This window comes from Pezoporus occidentalis, unplaced genomic scaffold (assembly GCF_034315485.1).
Source record: "Pezoporus occidentalis ecotype Australia unplaced genomic scaffold, CSIRO_AGI_Poc_V1 ctg92, whole genome shotgun sequence".
NCBI lineage: Eukaryota > Metazoa > Chordata > Aves > Psittaciformes > Psittacidae > Pezoporus > Pezoporus occidentalis.
Window position 1 is genome coordinate 1,360,081 of NW_026916284.1, and position 19,139 is coordinate 1,379,219.

Here is a 19,139-nt window from a genome sequence, read left to right on the forward strand (position 1 = left end):
GCGCTGGGGCCCCTCACCTCGGAGGCAAAGCAGCAGGACTGCACATACTTGACAGGCACTGTTTCCTATCTCCTTGGAGCCCATACATCTCCTGAGTAATACAAGCAATCTTATACAAATTTGAAGTTCTTGATGACATGAAGAAGGCATATGCTACTGAAAAATGATGATAAATGTGTGTTATCATCATTTAAGCTATCCATCAGTAAGCACTTTCCTGAATAAGCTGGAGGAAGCACTTAGTGTGTTCCAAATCGGCAGTGTCTGTGGTCCTGAGGGGCTGGATTGCACATTTTGCCATGGACAGACATTAATGCAGATAATTGAAGATGTTATTAGGAGAATGTGTTTGTTATCAGAGGTTGCTTATGGCATTATTACTCATAGTTACACTTCATTAATATCCATTTTTCATGGCTTTGCCTTGCCATTCATTACTTGCCTGACCTTGTGTCATTGGAGGAAATGTCAGTGATGGAGTGAAGAATATGTAGTTTGTGCTGCGCCATCCCCACTTCCATGGTGTGTCAGCCTCCAGTCAAACCCCTGTTTTCAAGGCTGTTATAGCTCAGCCATGAAAGCAGAGACAAAGATCCCTAGGTCAGGAGCTGGGCATGCAAATGCTAAATCAATGTTTGATCAGTTGTCATGAATAACTTATTGCCCCAGTTGTAAAACCAGCTCATGAATAAACAAGGAAATACCAACTGATAAAGAAGCACGTTGTAATCCTTCAACTTTCCTATTTAAAGTCAAAATTGCTTCAAATTCGGTAGCACCCATTTTACAGGAAATGTTTTCCTGTATCCTTACTGGAAGTACTTTAGGATCGTCTTTCATGAGAATCACTGTCAAATATTTCCCTCACAATCACATTTTCTTCCTGGAAGTTTTATTTTGGTAACTGTAGCTCAGTAACTTTGAAATAACAGAGAAATATCAAAATGAATTAAAAAATGCTGATTTTATTGAACTTTGACACCAGAAATGTGTGTAAAACTCCTTTTTAGGAAGGGAAGGGTGCCTACATACATACGATTGCAATGAAGTGTCTGTGTGTATGTATACATGGAGCATATAGCACTTTGGACAAACCTTCACTGGGCATGATGAAGAATTTGGACTTGGAAAAGTGAAATTCAGGATTTCCCTGTGGCACTAGTTGTTAACAAACAGAAGTTCCATGAGAAAACACAGTCATTAAACACCAAATTCATCATCACACAGAGATAACAGGTTAGTCTTTGCCCCAGCGAACCGGTGACATCTGGAAGGGAGCAAGGGGCGGTGGAGCAGGCTGCAGTGCTGAGTGACAGGAGGCAGGGCCCTCAGTCATTAGTAAGATGATTATTTGGCAGGTTTATGCTCGTTTTTATCGTATCGACACTTTGATTAATATGGTAATGATCCCACTTTCCAGCTTGAGTTTTGTCACTTTAATTTGTCCTACACGCCAGAGGGAAGGATATTGGCACTGTGAAATCTATATCAGAAGTAAAAGGCAGAAATTCCAACCTAATGATGACATATTGGTCTGAATGTTCAGGTTTGTTCCAGCTGCTTCATGCAGCCAGCATCATGCAAAGCAATTCATGTCGTTTACTCTTGTTAGCTCTCTTATGCTGCCAGAGAATCAGGTCGAGTATCTCTAATGACCATATGTGTTGCTCAATTATCCTACAGTTCGCTGCATCTTTCTTTCCCAATACATACAGTGCTACAACATCCTGTTTATTCAGTACTAGGTGCTGTCTAGAAACTGTTGAGTTCAACAGAGGGAAAATGATATCAAATGTAATAGTGTCTCGCAGAAGTTGATCTTGTGAGACATTCTGAGCTTGGAGGTGTATCAGTGTTTTCAGACAAGGCGAATGGCAGCGGTTAGTAAAAAACTACCAATATTAGCTAAAAAGACTTGAAGTATCTGAAAGGCTTCCAGAATGCCTGCTGTTCTTTCCATTGAAAACAAACTATCTACGGTTAGCATCCTCAGATGAGATGTGGAAGATGCAAGTGCCGTCCTCATCATGCTCATGCAGAGAAGTGACAAAAGCCCTTCCCCAAGCAGAGCAGTTCTTCCATGGTGTCTTGTGTTTGCTTGTTCCCAGAACTTCCCACACAGGGTGCAGCAGCGTGGGCTCCACACCTGGACATCTGCCTCGTTCAGGTTAGAACTCCCACCTCTGGACTCTGATTCCATTTCCCAGGCTTTCACCTCCCAGTGACTTTGCTGCCTCACTTCTCTTGAGCAAACCTTCCTGCTGCTGGAAGTGTTCCCGATACAGCTTCTGCAGTAACTGGTGTACTCCGACTGGGAAACTGCTTCCCTGGAAACCTCCAACTGCCCTTTGTCTAGTGCCTATGTTTTCCTCCCAGAGAAGCCTTCCTTCATGCTTCCCTTGCTGCCGTCAGTGCAAAGAGGAGCACAGCTTTATTCTTCTCTGCCATGTGTTTCCGCTCAATATTGTTTGTTTTGGAGAGCGGAATTCCGAGAGCATCTCTGGCAAAGGGAGACTGTCTCTTTATTAATGCACTGTAATATCAAGTATATTAGCATCAAGTTCTCACTCAACTGTAAGTGTTACTTAGGGATATTAATCAACTGCTGCTTTATTTTAATGTGCTAATTTGGGATTAATGAACATAAAGGCTTGATTTACAGAGAGGTCTTTGATTTGTAGCTTCCGTTGTACCTTCCCTTCCATTTTCTCCTGCCACAGGACTCCAGCCAGATTACAGTTCCAGAATGAATCGTATTGGTTACTCCTCTCTGGAAGCATCTCTGCTCCCCTCATCTGCCCCATTAGAGGAGTTCTTGAGGCCATGTCCTGAGCTGGTCGTGGTGGTCCTTGGTCACGTCTCTGTTTCTGTGGGGAGCAGAGCTCTGTGGCTGCTTCTGGAGGGTAAGAGCTAGGGTTGGAATAGAGAAACCTCCTTAGGGGGAGCTCTCGGACCTGAGCAGAGCTGGGGCAGCAGCCTGTGAGACTGACCTGCTGGGCACATGAGTGGGGAGAAGGAAGTTTTCAGGCAGCAGCATGGGCTGCTTGTGCATCCCCTGCCTGCCCACGGCGGCATGGGCAGTGCCTCCCACAGCCCTGCCCACACCAAAGGGCAGAGATCGATGCTGCAGAGGCTCCTCATCGCTGGGATCTCTGCTCATTAAGTTTGTTCCCTCCAGATATCAACTCCAAAGGGTGCTCTCTGTAAGCAGTTAGCGGGAGGCAGCGAGTGATGTTGGCAGCAGGAACTTTTAATGAGGACGCCGTTACGAAGGTTTTGGTGTTGGAAGCTGTGTGTATAAGCTTCCTAGCGCAGATGATATTCCTGGTATTCCAAAGCTCTGTGTGCTTGGTCTGCAGTGGTCCCTCTGGCTCTCAGTCACTGCTCAGCACAATCTGCTGCTGCTGGAAGTTCAGTTTATGTCTGGGTCACGCCTGGTGAAAAGCTTAATTGGGATTGCTTCCCAGTGGGAAATTTGTTGTCCTTTGCATGGAATGCTTGCGTTCCACTAGTTCTGATTGTTTCTTTTTTTATGTCTTTTTTTTTTTTTTTTGAGGTCTGAACAGAAATTCTCATTTTTGAATACCTAAACATGGAATTAAAAAAAAAAGCTGGTTTTAAAGGTTTTTTTTGGCCAACCCTCCCCCCCCCCCCTTAACTCTTTCATGGCATAGTTGAGTTCCTCAGTGGAAAGTGAAGATTTCTGAGCTTTGGTTTCTTCCTTAATTATATTTTATTTAGCTGTTATTCAGCGTGACCTGATGAATGACTGCACCTCCCCTTTCTTAGCGTCTTGTATCATTAGTGTTTATGCTTTGTATAACTAAGAAAATAATTAAGCACGCTGGGTTTTATTTGCAACTCTTTGCCAAGCTGGTAGTGGGATGTCTGCAGTATATCATAATTTTACAGCATCTCTGTAGCCATACAAAAGCAGTAGAAGCAAAATGCCATATAAACAACTGCTCAGACAGAGTTTGAATGATCCAGTAATTTTGATTTATACTTTGCATTTCATGGAACTGTATTAGCAGTTAAAGTCTATGGTTAAACGATTCCCAGCACAAAATGAGTCAGAAATACAAAAGAAAGCCTCCAGTGCAAGATTTAGTGCTGGGGACTTTGTTTAAATCCAGAGTCTGAATGTAAATTATAGTCCTGGTTGTCACTTCTAACTAACAATCCCAACCAATACAGCATAGCTGGGTAATTTGTCCACTGTTTCTTTATGAGATGGTAAACTGTAATTTAATTCTCATCACTTTTTCAAAGGCAGAGAAAAACTCATCTCAGCCATAAAGGAATAGCGTGACCCAAGGCTTACTTCAAAATAAACCTGTCTGCCACCTAATCTTTATGCATCACACAAGTCAAGATGCAACACTATGGGATTGCTGTAGAGAGCAAGAACATACGGTGGTAGATAGTGAAAAATGACACAACTGCCAATGGGATTCAATAGTTAAAATGGCTTAAGGAGGACAAATGGGTTTATCCTTTCCTGGAGCAGCTGCTTTTTCTACTTAGAACTTTGACATTTTTGCTTCATGTTTTCCACACTGTTGCCCAGCTTCCTCAGCCTCCAGCTGAAAATGATACCCTGGATGAAGGACTATAGCCCAATCTAGAAGAAATAGGAATGAGTCTTTCTCTGTGGCAGTGAGTGGAACAACGCAGACTGGCCATGGAAGTAAATATTGTTATTACTGTTTCTTAAGTTGTTGTTAAAAGGGTGATTTTCCCAAAAGGAACATGTGGCACAAGGTACAACCACTCCAAGATGAGCTCCATTAGAGGAGAATGATTGTTGGGGTGCTTTGGTTATGTGTCTATGTTGGACTCCTATCTAGGACAGCATTAGTTCATAGAATCCTAGAATGGTTTATGTTGGAAGGGACCTTTAAGCTCATCCAGTTCCAACCCCCTGCCACGGGGTAGGGACACCTTCCACTAGAGCAGCTTGCTCCAAGCCCTGTCCAACCTGCCTTGAACACTTCCAACTTTAGTAACGTGTCTCATATTAGTTTGCTTACACATAGGACTTCAAATGCTTTAAAACTCCAAAATAAGCTCCCAAGGTGCAACAGTAAATGACTTTCTTGAAATCATCAGTTGAAATATAATCACTCTTACCTCAGTAGATCCTAAAGCACTTTGCAACCTGTGCATCCTCACTGTCTGTGGAAAAGGAAACCAGCCATCTTTGAAACAGAACATACCATCTGTTTAACAGGGTGCAACAGTGCTATTAAACAGCCTTAAGCAAGAGCAGGCTATGGAGTAGGTCTTTGAAAATACGAGGACATCTGAGCAGGTATAATATGATTGCCATGCTGGAATTCAGCCAGGACGTGAGGACACAAAGCCCACTGTGGTGGAACTCGGATGGGCTGCTGTGAGTCTCAGTGCAGGGCTTTACCCAGCTATGCTCTGAGCATCAGCATCGCTCGAGCACCTCATCTCCAGCCCAACCAAGCACTAATTGTCACAGAAGTGCCAGTTGTCAGTGATGCAGATCCCTGATGGTGTATTGACACTGTCAGCCACGCAGTCTCAGACGGAGGCAGTTAGGTCTGTTGTGTCCAGGTTCTCTGAATAGTGCTGTTTCTATCACCTTTATTTCCATGGAGATCGTAAGGGCTCTTTGGGGACGGTTGTGATTGCATTGGAAGGACTGTATTGATTCCAACCAGCTGTCCAATTAAACAAAACAAATCATGCCAATCCATCCAAGGGCATTGATCAGCAGGGATTTGTTTTGCTGTCTTTTAGGTACAAGCATCCAGTTTTTCAAAGCAACCAATGCAGAGGGGAAGAGGAGTTCAGCAGCTCTAGAACTGAAACAGAGTTGTAATTTAATTCAAGTTAAAACTCCCCCTGCCAGGAGGTCTTTTGGATAGGAGCAATTCCCTTGTACATGAACTCAGTCCTGTGACTCTGCTCCTGAGAGAGAAACTCTGCATCAGGAAACTGTGTTCTAGCCAGGATCCCAGTAGATGAGAATGCTCAAGGTTAAGGGATCTAAGGTACAGCACTTAGAAGGTACCAGAGCATCTCAGAAAAGTGTCATTTATTGATGTCTTGCAAGGAAGATGTTGATTCCTTTTTATAAATTGCATTTTCCATCAAAACTCACTGAGACTGAAAAATTACTTGTGACTGACAGGTTTTATGTGTTCCAGTTCGATGTCAGTGTTTTGGCTGGGAGAGCTAGAGAATAGCCTAAGAATAATTACAGAGACTGACACGTTCGTTGGGTGACAGACAACATCTTCATCTTACAGGCAGTGTTGCTGTAACAATCTTTTTTCTCCTGACTCTTGTTTCTTTCCATAATGGGATATTTACCACCTCTTGTTTCTCTGTGCTCCTTGGGGCTTGCTTTAGGTCTGGACACACCAGCTTTACCAGCACAAGAACACTGGGAAGTAGCCTCAAACTCCAGGCTCTGGCCCTGGAAGCCTCCTGCCTCCCAGTCTGGGAATGTGTATTAGTGATTACCAGAACTTTTGAGATACGTCCCAGAGCTGATTTGTTGCAAAGGGAGGATGGAGAGTGGGGCTCTGAAGGGGATAAAGACCAAAATATCTAGCTTAAATATGCAGCTGGCAGTTTATCCACTAGATTAGTGTAGCAGAAGAGAATAATGTCTAATGTTAAGGGAGTTATTGCTTAGCCTGATTAATATTACCATGAAGGCATATGGGTTGGAAGAGACATGCTGTAATTGCTGATCCTTGTTTTGAATGGTGCTATAGGAGTCGCAGACATGCACAGATTAGAGTCAACTTTTTACTAGGTAACAAAGTCAGAAATGGCCAGTTTCTTAGATGGAAAATGGGTTTACACGTCGTGCCACAGCTGGCATCCTGGCAAACACAATGGCTTTGGTGGCAGCTGTCTGCTAAAATCAGTGGGTGAGCAGGGAGAGATTTCAAAACTAAGTAGTGTGTGTGAGAGCACCACTGAAAGGTGGGATGGAAACGCCAGCAATATGCACAGGAGATACCCACGGGAGGGTGTGCTTCCTAACAGGGAGTATGGAGAAAATCCTGCCAGGTATGAGCTTCCCAGGTATTAATGCTTCCAAACAACATGGCCATTCTCCTGGTTCATGTTTCTTTGCTGACCACTGTGCATTGGAATTACTTGAAATTGGATGAGCTTTAAGGTCCCTTCCAACCCAAACCAGTGTGGGATTCTCTGATTGAATTCTGTATTTGGGGCTCCTCAGATACTCTCCCTGGAGGTCTGCCAGCTTCAGTGGGACTGATGGGATAGCATTTGCCAGACCTAAAAGTGAGTATTTGCAGTGATAGAAAGATTTGCTTCAGTGCATTGTGGGAAACTCTGGAATACTTTCAGCAGAGGATAAGGTAGGCTGAGAAATGGCAACAGATTCATGAGCTAGAAATAATTAAGGTAAATCCTGGAGCATTTCAGTTCCCCTTCTTCACTCTGTTTTCAAACCCAGTATTCTGCATGATGAATCGTGAATATGCAGCACATGCTGCGAGGTTTTAAGTGTCTCCTCAGATCATAAAGAGAAAGAAAAGGAATCCTGGTATTGTTGATGGTTTAGGAGAAAGCTAAATACAGCACAGGAAGAAAAAGGCTATACCTTAAAAATTAATTGTTCAAGTACCAGGTCATTGTAGAGTAATGCACCGTGAAATTATGTTATTCTCCAGGAGAATTTCCATAAAGTTTAACACTCCATGACACATTCTTTTTTCTATTGAAGTTAGTTAAAAATAGTACATAAAAGCCCTCGGTATTGCTTGAAACAAAGCCCCAGCAGCGGGGCTGCACCGTGCCAGCACTCCGACCCTGGCACTGCAGCAGCAGCCATAAACCCCCGGCGGAGCGAGCAGTGCTGAAGGAGCCATTAGTCGTGGTGCGTTTTTGCTGTTATTCACATTGGGATAATGAGATTATTGGAATATTTTTTTTTCTAATGAGAATGAGACGGAATACCTTGGTCGCTAAATGATTTAGTCACAGGGGAAAGCCATTAGTCTCTACTTGATTGCTGTCAAAGGGTGGAAAATGAGAACATTATACCGGTATTTCTTGCGATGGGCCATATTTTCCGTGCTTGTTCGGTGTCAAATGAGATGGTGGAAATGTTTGTTGAAAACGAGTGGTTCTTCAAAAGCTTTGCAGTGAGGAAACTGCACAGGGCTGGTGGGGGGAAGCTCTCCATGGAGGCAAGTGGAGAGCTGGCAGGCTCTTTCTGTGAGCCTGGGGCGAGGATATCTGCTCATCTGCAACGTCTGCTCCATGGGAGCACCGTGGTGGCTTCCATGGGTTGGACTCCATCAGAATTCACAGCAATATTGACTCCCAAAGAGCAGTTCTATGAAGCATGTGTTTGTTTTGCAGAGCATCACGCCAGGCAGGCGTCTGTTTATTTACATGTTTTATCTGTGTGACAAGTGAAGCCTCCTGGAGATCCGGGGCCATTGGAATTATAGCTGAAGTGATGTTTTTTTCTTATCAGTTCTTCTGGACTGACTCTGTTGTCACTAATGATGATGCTTCCATACAGCAATAGGGACTCCCGAGCTTTTATCAGCACATGTCAAAACCTACAAGGTTTTCAAGCGGTAAAATGGAAAGATGACTAAGTGAGAGGTTCTGATGGCCACAAGGAAGAAGGACTCTGGCTGAGTCGTCGGCTCTCTCCTGGTAGAGGAATAAAACCTAAAAAAGGGAAAGAAGTAGCCTTGCTTTGTATAGTTACCATCTGGAATTTTTGCCTTTCCACAAAGGCTTAAATGACTGTGAAGTGAAATGGTTAAATGTGCCTGAAGTGATTGATGGGCTTTGTTTTTAGGAGTTCGGCTTTCAAATTGACTATGGTGCTCTTGGAAATATTGCCTCTGCAGGAGCAGAATCCTTCCCAGTACCACATTCCTCCTATTTCTTTTTTATTCCCTTAAGCTCTGCAGATGCAGCACTTTTCTGGCAGGAGATGATGGGCCAGAGCTATTAACCAGTTTCTGAATGCAAGGTTAATTATAGGATGGTTTTATACAGGGCACTGCTCAAGAAACTGTGGCAGAGAGACTCAGTGGGCATCAGGGTTTGATCCCAACTTTGGCTGTGGTTGCAGAGCCCTATCTTGTCCTCGGACACCAGGGGGATTGTCCATGTTGCAGCCCATGGGCAGGGCAGTGATGGATGAGCACTGGTGGGACCACATCTGCTGCAGAACACGCTGACAGGAAAGGCAGGCTGTGCATGGAGACTCAACTGCTGGTGCAGGTCAGCTGCCTGGCTTCCCGTGGGGAGTAGTAGGTCATCAGAAGTGAGGACAAGTTCTTAACCTGATGTGAGCAGCCATGAAACCTGTAGTGTGGGAGAGCTGGTGCAGCACCGTTGGGTGTGTGAGAGCAGGTCCCTTTTGGACCACGGTTCGTGGCCACTGTTGGCAGCTTTGTTGGCTCTTACTGAGCAGACTGTTAAGAACTTCCTGTGCATGGCACAACTGGGAAGCCCACAGCACCATTGAGAGCAGGCTCGTGGTTTGCAGTGGACTGATGCAGGGACACCTTCCATTAGAGTCATTGCCCTGGAGCACTGTCCTTCCTTGTCCTGGCCATTGACAGCTTTGCAGTAAAACTGCAGGGTTGCAGCAAGAGGGACCTGGGCAGAGCAAGGAGAAGCAGCGCTGTGCCGTGGGGTTGGTGATGCAGTCAGGCACGTGTCTCACCTCATCCTCCATTTCACTCTGCAAACAGACTCACTCCAGGTTGTTTAGCAGATTGAAACCTCTGGCTGTTCCAGACTTCCTTATTTACCTTTGCTTCTCTTCCTCCTTTCCCCTGTAATAAATGTCTGGTTTATTTATTCAAGCCTGCAGCCCACTGCCCCTAAATCTCCAAACTCTCGTGTCACGCAACAACAGAGCAGACCTGCTTGGAAAGAGAATTTCCAGCTCAAGAGGAACATATGCTACAACAACTGAATTTTTTAATGAAGGGTTTTTTTCCCCTTTTTCCCCCAGCCTCCATTGTCATTCGGCTCTAATCTTTCACCCTGGCATCTCACAGAGTGTAGCGGTGAGGCTAAAAGGGAAGGCAGTGGGCTGGTGCACGGCACCTTGAGCTGATTCCCCATGGCATTCACTTCTGTGTGTGCATCCTTTAAAGAAGGGTTACTGTCGACTAATGTGAAAGAATTTGGGTCTAATTCACTGTCCCTTTTCCTCTCTTATTATGGCATTATCATTATTCAGGCTGGAGAAGGCTCCTTAAGGGGAGACCTTAGAGCAGCTCCAGTGCCTGAAGGGGCTGCAGGAAAGCTGGAGAGGGGCTTGGGACAAGGGATGTAGGGACAGGCCAAGGGGAATGTCTTTAACCTGCCAGAGGGGAGACTGAGATGAGCTCTTAGGCAGAAGCTCTTCCCTGTGAGGGTGCTGAGGCGCTGGCACAGGGTGCCCAGAGAAGCTGTGGCTGCCCCATCCCTGGCAGTGCTTAAGGCCAGGTTGGACACAGGGGCTTGGAGCAAGCTGCTCTAGTGGAAGGTGTCCCTGCCCATGGCAGGGGTTGGAGCTGGGTGAGCTTTGAGGTCTCTTCTAACACAGCCCCTTCTATGACAGTTCTGTGGGATAGCATTATGTTCATGGACATCTCCAGCAAGGTCTTGTCCCCTCTTGCCAGCACCAGCCACCTCCCTGCATTACTGGCACCTTTGCTGGGTGGCTGATAGAGACACATCACTCCCAAAGTGCCCTTTTTCCAAGCAGTACCCAATCATTATTAATGAAGAAAAGGTGACCTATAGTCTTCTAGATACAATCCTTTTTTATATCTCCTTTTTCCCCCCAATCCTTCAATCTAATTAGGCTCACATCAGTATATTATTACAGAATGTAATCATTCCTTTCTTCTAATAACATTCATGGCTAATTTTATTTCTCATTTTCAGCCTCCTACTCCTGTGGTGTAATTAGTGTCTCTGGCACCTCGTGACGCTCCGAATGAGTTGCAGCTGCTAATTGCTAATTGAAAAATTAGAAACTCAGTTAGAAAAAGGATCTAATTAAAATGAAATTAGATAAAATCCCTTCAAACCAGTTTCTTCCTCTTTCCTTTTTCCCCCAGTTTTGCGAGCACGGAACCTTTAGCACTTGCCAATTACATTTAATTGTTAAACACAAATACATTTTTATTTGACTTCTTACAATAACCTTTTATTAGTGAGAGAAAGGCAGATTTAACAGTGGGGTTGGAGTCTCTCCTACCCTAGATTCCAGCAAACCACGGAGTGGTCTTTGCCACACTGTGTGTAGGTCTTAGCCTGGCATTATCCACCCCATCACAGGGCAGCGCCCTGGTCCTGCAGGGAAATGACGCTGTATGTGCAAAAGATGCTTTAGCAAATGCCCATCCTGTGCTTTGTGAGATGCCCCGTGGCACCTGATACCTTCCTGATGTTAAACTAGGAGGAAACAGGTTTCTGATGTTGCTCCAACAGCCCTGCTTTGTGTTTCTGCCCTCATGCACCCACTGTGCTCACCATCAGTCAGGCTCACAACTCGGTGAGAGGGATGCTCCAGCTCGGAGCCAGCCCAGATGAGGGAGGTTGAGTGTTAGAGAGCAGCACTGTGATGTGGAGCAGCTCTAGCTGTGGCAGGGGCAAAAAATACATCTGCAGGCAGTAAAACGTGGCTCAACCTACTTAGAGAGAAATATTCTGTGGGCTGGAACATCGCCCAGGTGAGTGTCTGGTGGCAGCCTGTCGCTGGCCTCCCATCCTGACTGCTGTGTGACCGTCGTGGCACAGAACCAGACAGGGTTTGTCATAGTCCAGTGGCTGCATATCATCCTCCTTCTCTTGAGCAGCGAGGAAGAGAAACTCTTCCTAGTACATGTAGACCTACTGTGCTCTCTGCTATTATAACCACAGCCCTCTTGGTTGTGTGGCTGGGAGCTCTGTGTAGTACTTGGTAGTGGCAGTGGAGAGCTGGAAACGTATGAACTGCCTCATTCTAACTATGGGGCATGTGCCTCTGTTGTGCCTCTGACATTGATTCAGGACTATAGAGCAATCATCATTATTAATGCTAATGGGACTATGCCCATGCTTGCAGCTAAGCACGCACATAAATCTTTCCATGATCTGGGTGATATGATGAATGCAGGGTCAGACCAGGTTTGTAGGTAGAGGTGATGACTTTTAGTAGTCTAATGAGTGGTTACGAAACTGGCAAATGCTTGTACACATAAACCCTTTGGTGTAACCAGTGCTTAGCTAATTCCCTTGGCATAGGTGCATTTCAGTACTGGGACTCCAGGACAACATGGATTCAGTATGAAGCACTAGGACACTCTAAGGAGTGCTTGGGCTTCATGCAGGATTGAAGTTGTACTCAGAACCATGTGATTTTAGGTAGATTCCAAACCCAGGTTGCCAGCAGTGCCCTAAAATGGATCCTTCCAGGATGTGGAATATGTCTGGCACAGTCTGCTTCAGTGCAACCCAGCCAAAGTCATGACAGTTGTGGCCTTCTGGCAGCTGCTGTTGTGGTGAAATTAAAGTACTTTCCTGTTGGTTTTATGCACAAAATGAGACCATATTTTCAGTGTACTGGGCAGGATTCCTCCCTTGCCTCTCTCCGTATGCCCCATAGGGCTGAGTTAATCCTTCAAGGCAGTGGGAGCCCTGGGAAGTTGAACAAATGGCGTAGAGAACATAATGGAGATGCAGAAGTTCAATAATTTGGGGCCCATGGCATGGGGCTGGGAGTGGATGATTTTAAGGTCCTTTCCAACCCAAACCATTCTATGATTCTAATTCATGAGCAGGATGATAGGGAGGTCAGGGGTGGGAGACTAGAACTGTGCCATCAGTCTCTGTTGCATCCCTAGCAGTGATATGAATGTACAGCTTGTGAGTTTGATGTTCTCAATTCAGATGCCCTGCAAGAAGTTTTCAAAGCCCGTAGTTTTGCAATTAAGACAAAGAACAAAAATAGCCACTGTATGCACAGGCAAACAGCCATCATTTGGTGTAGTGCTTCGAAGGCTTCACCAAATGTACTCATTTTGTGTTATCTGATGTGAGAGGCACTGGCTGCGGGCAACGTATCAAGGAAAAGGAGGGGATGAAGGGCACGGATCCTGGAGGAGCGTGGCTCTGAGCTGTTCCGTGCTGCTGATCCCCGGCTCAGTGCACTGGGTCATGTTGCTAATTACAGCCCTTGTCTCCTGTGTCAGTGCAGCGTGGCAGGAAAAGGAGCAGCACATTGGGACTTTGCATCCCAAGGCCCTTTCAATTCCTTCTCTAAATACGGCAAACAAAATCTTAGAGGTTCAAGGTTACAGAGGACGTGGGGATGAAATGACAGATACACAGAACCAGAACAACATCTGGGTTTTTATTGCCTTCACACACAGTTTTCCTTTTACAGCTGACATTTTTTATACCTTGGAATATTTCACCACTTACTACATAACTATTATATGCTGCTTATGTAATCTGTCATATATAGTATTGTATTTAACTATTCTGTTATTGATCTGCTCCATTTCCAGAGGTGTGAGCTTCAACAGCATCCCAGGCGTGGGTTTCACAACACAGGGACAGTACTTAATGAAAGAGCAGTTATGTGGGTACCACCTTCCTGAAGAAACTGGGATTCAGACCTATATCTGATGCATATTTTGTTTTCATCAAAAGGGATTTACTTGGGTTTGGCCTAACTTGAGTGTTCAAATGGTCCCTTTGGCGTTGGTGGGGAAGTTCTCATTGGTGTTAGAGGAGCCAGAGCTTGGAGTGAAAAAGAAACTAAAGCGTGTCCTGAACTCAAGAAAAAAAGCATTGAAAACTAAAGGGGTAGAAGAGAGAAAAAGACTTTTCTCAGGCAGTAGGTTTTGCCATGTGAAGCTTTACTTGCGTGAACACTGAGACTGAGCAGTCACAAACCAGAGTTTAGGTTTGCTGATTCCTGGCTATTGCAGAAAATAATCTGCCATACCAAATACTTGTAGCCTTGTGTGATCTGTGTTAGTCACCTGTGCTGATCCTGCAGAACAAAGCAAGCAAAGCAATCAGTTAGAGGGAGAAGTGAGCAAACAATGGAATTCTTCAACTTTAAAAAGAACACATCTATAGATGCATACACTCTACTGATTTTGTTTCTTTCTGTATCTATATGAGCACATATAGAACGTTGTTGTCACATTCAATTTGCAGTGCACTGGAGCTCTGTAATGGTGAATGGCAGTAAAAAAGAAAGGGGCAAGAGAGGTTGGTGATGTATATAATCATGCTGAAAAAGACTTTTCTAAAGCCCTGAGGCTTCTGAGATGGGATCAACAAACGAAATGTGGTTGTGTATGTAGAGAGGATGGAATGAGGAGGGAAGAGCATGATTAAAAAGGACAGATCTTTTGTTGGAGGTTACTGATCCACTGGAAAAGAAAGATTAGTTGGAACAAAATAGTGCCTGGAAGGGTTGGGTGTGTGAGCACTGCTCTCAACCCCGCTCTCATTCACTGTTCTTTTCAGTTTGTGTTTCTGAATTTAATATTCAGGTGCTTCCAATTGACTCCCCTGGATCTGAACCATGTATTTTTGAGTAAATAACCATTCCTGGAAGCTGCTGTGCATTAATTCCCCTGCTCATGCTGTGTCTGAGCTTGCACATGGGTGTGCTGACTCTCAGCAGGCTCTGGATGCTCAGGGTGTCTGTATAGATAATATTTCCTGCACATGTTGTGTAAACATTTCTAGGCATACTAATATATACACAAACCTAATTCTTTCCTTTTAATAGGTGAGACAAGGTTGATTCAAGCCCTATTCTTCCCCTACTAAGCAAGACTGTCCATTCTGTATCTGTATAGAGCCATAGACCGGTATTATTTAATATATTCATCAATGATTTAGATGAGGGAATTGAATGTACTATCAGCAAGTTCGCTGATGACACTAAGCTGGGAGGAGTGGCTGACACGCCAGAAGGCTGTGCTGCCATCCAGCGAGACCTGGACAGGCTGGAGAGTTGGGCAGGGAATAACGGGATGAAATATAACAAGGGAAAGTGTAGAGTCCTGCATCTGGGCAGGAACAACCCCAGGTTCCAGTATAGGTTGGGGAACGACCTGTTAGAGAGCAGTGTAGGGGAGAGGGACCTGGGGGTCCTAGTGGACGACAGGATGACCATGAGCCAACACTGTGCCCTTGTGGCTAAGAAGGCCAATGGCATCCTGGGGTGTATTAGTAGGGCGGTGGTTAGTAGGTCGAGAGAGGTCCTCCTTCCCCTCTACTCTGCCCTGGTGAGACCCCATCTGGAATATTGTGTCCAGTTCTGGGCCCCTCAGTTCAAGAAGGACAAGGAGCTGCTGGAGAGAGTCCAGCGCAGGGCAACCAAGATGATTAAGGGAGTGGAGCATCTCCCTTATGAGGAAAGACTGAGGGAGCTGGGTCTTTATAGTTTAGAGAAGAGGAGACTGAGGGGTGACCTTATAAGTGTCTATAAATATATAAAGGGGGAGTGTCACGAGGATGGAGCCAGGCTCTACTCAGTGGCAAACAATGATAGGACAAGGGGTAATGGGTGCAAACTGGAACACAAGAGGTTCCACTTAAACTTGAGAAGGAACTTCTCAGTGAGGGTGACGGAACACTGGAACAGGCTGCCCAGGGAGGTTGTGGAGTCTCCTTCCCTGGAGACATTCAAAGCCTGCCTGGACACATTCCTGTGTAACGTTATCTAGGTGTTCCTGCTCTGGCAGGGGGATTGGACTAGATGATCTTTTGAGGTCCCTTCCAATCTCCAGCATACTGTGATACTGTGATACTGTGATAGAATCCCCGACTGGTTTGTGTTGAAGGGACCTTAAAGCTCCTCCAGCTCCAACCCCTGCCACGGGCAGGGACCCCTTCCATAGAGCAGCTTGCTCCAAGCGCCTGTGTCCAACCTGGCCTTGAGCACTGCCAGGGATGGGGCAGCCACAGCTTCTCTGGGCACCCTGTGCCAGCGCCTCAGCACCCTCACAGGGAAGAGCTTCTGCCTAAGAGCTCATCTCAGTCTCTCCTGGGGCAGGTTAAAGCCATTCCCCTTGGCCTGTCCCTACAGGCCCTTGTCCAAAGTCCCTCTCCAGGTTTCTTGTAGCCCTTTGCTCATAGAGTAAGTATATTAAACGGCTCTGTCCTTAGTCATTCTGAAATCTGATAAACACTTCTCAGCACATCTTTCAGTACAGGGGAATCGGTGTATGTATGTATGAATAATCAAAGTCTGCTTGAAGACATGGCAACTTTGCCAGTTACTGTGGCCAGATAGTCCTTACTTGGCACTGACAGCAAAGGAAAACTGGCTGATAATTGATGATGTCCTGGACGCGGAGCCTGGGCTGCACACAGCCTCAGTAATGCAGCAGTGATCTCAGTTAAGGATGGGAGCCAGGTAGAACTGGCAAAATGAGATTGTAGTCGGGAAGTCAGAGTGATGGAGTCAAATACTGACAAAATATACACAAATTGCAAAACTAATAATGAAAATTCATGCTCAAGCTGTCAGGAGGACACCAGACATCCTCCATTACCCCAGCAGTGCAAAATGAGCTGCTAAGGAGGTCAGGCTGCTCTGTAGCAGTTGTCTGTTATCATGTGTCTCTGGCTCAATTCTCCAGATGCAGAAATACTTCCCAAGTTCAAATGAGTTCTCAACTTCTGAATTTGCCCTTAGGCCTGTACTGAGTGGAAAGCTGAAATTGTGGTGATGGCACGACAGGGCTGCATATGCCTTGGATTTGCAATCCTGACATCCTCTTGTTCTATTAAGAAATACAGCCCTGAACAGCTCAGCATCTCCTGAAGCACTCAGGCTTCTCACTGTACAAACAGTTCAAACCAAATCTATTATCTGCAAGCTTCAGAGGCACTGTGTGCACAGGGAAACTGTAGGATGTAGGAGAGCAAAAACAAACAGAGAAAAGGTATTTCAGGCATTTGAATCTCAGTTTCAACAGATGTAACTAATAAGTGTTTGAAAATTGCATGGGGAGTTGGAATGCTCTCTTGGTCTGGGAAGCATCCCTCTCGCAGGACAGCCATGAAGCCAACCTGAAATGGTCCTACTCTTCTGTAGCTCTTTCTATCAAGCAGCTTTGTCTTTTGCTTCCCTCCATCCCACCAGATCCACCTTTGATAATCCAAACTCAGCAGATGCTGGTGGCATCTTCCTGCAGTGAAGTCTGGTGGCACTTGGAGCAGTGACTGTTCAGCATCAGAAGGGAGAAGCTCTTCTGCCTGATCTCTGTGCAGTTGTCTGTGGGAAGACACCCAACTCTCCCTGAGAAACACAGCAGTAGGCAGTCAGTTGAAAGTGGCTGGTTTTGGCAGTAGAACTAAGAGCAATCACACAGGGTTTTTAGGTTGGGATTTTTTACCTATTGAAGCTATGAAGCAGATTGTGTTGGGAATTGTGCTGCTTCTAAGGGAAGCTCAGCCACAGTGACAACAGAAGAGTAAATGTAGCAGCAAATTGTTACCTCAACAAGAGTGCCACAAGGTGACATTTTCACAGGGCCAATATTTTGATAAAATGTGACCTTTTAATGTTATGACACCCAGTGACTGGTTATTAAGGTACACGTTTAAGCAGTCATGCACAGTGTCTCTCACTTGGAGACAGGTTTAAAAGTTGCTAGAGAAATCTTGCAGATTTGATGGTGGCTGCCCATAAACTGAAGCCAGGATCAGAGAGCATTTACTCCCAAGGTCCTTAAAGAAAAAGGATTAACATTGATTTCGGGTGTTTTGGCTTTTTCCACTAGTGCAAGGTCTCCTTAGCAGCATCTCTGTCTCAGATGTTACTTACCTAAGCTGGTCAGGGTCAGCACTGCTTTCAAAGCAATTGATATGAATAATAAAGTAATGGGGCACAGCACTGGAGTGCAACCAACCTCCAGCCCCTGCTTTTCTCTTCTTTTTTTCAAGTAACACAGATAAAGAAGAATGTAGAAAATAATGACTTTACTGGCAGCGTAAGATCTGACTAGGGATAGCTCATCTGTTAGTTTAATATGTAAAGCTATAGCTATTCCTGCTGCTGACAAAGAGCCAGTCGAATATGATTTAGCCACTATGATATGTGACAGCTCTTACTAGGAATAGGAGGAAGTAACCAGAGTCCTGGTGTGGAGGCAGAAACACTGCAGGGAGCAGGTTTTATGGCTGTAGCAGCAGCCTTGCACTCTGACGTCAGTTTTCTGTCCCCGTCCATTTGACCTGTTAGGAGTTAAATGGGTTTTGTGCACAGGGGCTGTTTCTTCGTGCAGTGTTCCCTGGCAGAGAGGATTTTGATCTTAGAAGGGTTGGAGAGGTGAGAACGTGAGGTGCAAAGCACTGCTATATTCCAGCCTGATGTAATGACAGTCACTGTGTTCTTTAACATTAATTTAATGTAATAACTCTTTTCACATGAGGATCCATAGATGTTTTACAAACACTTAGTAACTTAATTTCATGCTGTACCATGGTGGAAGTTCATGAGGCTCGTTGTAACCATCATCAAAGCACAGCCTGTCCTAGGGAGGCATTTGTTAAGGGTGTAGAACAACTCTAGGCTGCTGAAAAGCAGAAAGCAAAGACACCACCTTGCTCAGTGTGGTGCAGAGTGAAGTTAAGCAAATTGCTGTAATTACCCCACAAAAATCATAGATTTGTTTGAATGTGATATTGGTAGCTTTGAGGAATAGTTCACAGTATGGATTCAAAGCAAGCCTTTCTATGCCTTTCCTTATTCATTTACTTGAATAGTGATTCATGTAGATGTGTTTGTCACTTGTTAGTACAGCTACAGAAAAGCTATCCTGCTCTTTGGGCAGAGCTATGTATTCCTTTCCCTCTGATGTTTCCTTGTCCTTTACTCCACTGTAGTTACCGAGTAGGTGCTATTCCTTGAGTACACAGTGCAGAATCAAGCCTTAGGTGAAGTCTGTGCTGGCGTGATACAGCAAGGCTGTGCAGTGGGAAGGTGAGGAATATTGTTCAAAGCACACCAGAGGAATGATAAGATCCTAGGCTGGCTTCCAGCTTTAACATAAAGATATCAATTTGCCCTCATTTTCCCTAGGCTAGCTCAAAGCTTGTAGCTTTAGTAAATACAGGAGCGGTGC

At 45.1% G+C, this 19,139-nt stretch overlaps 1 long non-coding RNA gene across 2 annotated transcripts in view; it reads left to right on the top strand.

Moving 5' to 3' along the window:
- LOC134157044 (uncharacterized) overlaps positions 1 to 6,135 on the top strand; it is an 84,066-nt gene extending 77,931 nt beyond the window's left edge. For both annotated transcript variants that reach the window (XR_009962166.1, XR_009962164.1), the window contains one exon: positions 5,773 to 6,135. This is a non-coding gene — a long non-coding RNA (uncharacterized LOC134157044). The remainder of the gene's footprint in view (positions 1 to 5,772) is intronic.
- Positions 6,136 to 19,139: the final 13,004 nt, after the last annotated feature.